Genomic DNA, 1048 nt, shown 5'->3' with positions numbered 1-1048 from the left:
TCCTCTGCCGTGCCTGCCCCCACCGTCCTCATCTGGGAGGAGGTGTCCAGGGTGCTGCGGGACCTAGCCCAGGCGGTCCAGGAGATCCACCTGTTCTTGGTCGGGTCCTACGGGCCGCACCCGGTTGCACCGCCCATCGTCGCCCCCACGCCGCCGTGGTTGCCGTGGCAGCCGCCGTACCAGGCGGCCTTCGCCGCGCTCGCCAGGCCGCTACAACAGCCGCTGCAGTCGCCATCCATCGCCACCACTGCCCAGCCCTGGCTGCAGTGGCAGCCGCCGCTCCTGGCGGCCTCCGCCGCGCCCGGCGCTCCGCCGCAGCAGCCGCAGCCGCTGCCCGGCGCGACAGCGCAGCAGCCGCTGCAGCAGCCACCGCCGGTCAGCTCCACCGCCCAGTATGGGATGCCCTATGACGGGAGTGCGACGACCTCGTTCCCATCAGCGACGCCGCCATCCCAGGGCGTCCACATCCAACAGATCAAGTCCCCGCCGTCGCTGTCACCGCTTCCATCTTGGATCGCTACCCGCCACGTATCAGTGGCGGTGAGGCTGCAGGCTGCTGCGCGCGGCCTCCTAGCGCATCAGCGTGTGCGGGAGATGCGTGGTCTGCAGCTGCCGCTCCTCCAAGTTTCCCTTCACTGTGCAAAGGACCTCAATCTCGTCCGCTGCGTCGGGGATCTTGGGCATGCAGTTTCCCCCACGGGCGGCTGGCATGCTGTTTTCCCCGCGGGCAGCAACCTCAAAGTCTGCGACATCGGCGGTTGGGGGGGCGCACCCCTCCTCGTCATTCTCCATTGCAAGCCCTCCACTCTTCCATGTGCGGTGCAGACCAACAACCATACACATGCACTCCTTTTGTCCAGGTGGTGTCCATGGGATCCAGGTGGCTGTACACGTGCACGTCCAAAATAAAGCGTCCTAGTCTATTTCAGATTGAGAATAATAAAACAAGCTGAGATGTAAAAGGCTTGTTTTTAGGTGTTAGGTTTGTGTTGCGTCGAGTCATGGTTATAAGTTGGTTAGGCTGCAGCTCGAGGACAAGCTGCATGTC

The sequence above is a fragment of the Triticum dicoccoides genome, chromosome 3B (assembly GCF_002162155.2).
Source record: "Triticum dicoccoides isolate Atlit2015 ecotype Zavitan chromosome 3B, WEW_v2.0, whole genome shotgun sequence".
In the NCBI taxonomy this organism is placed as follows: domain Eukaryota; kingdom Viridiplantae; phylum Streptophyta; class Magnoliopsida; order Poales; family Poaceae; genus Triticum; species Triticum dicoccoides.
Note: the sequence above shows the minus strand (reverse complement) of the source record.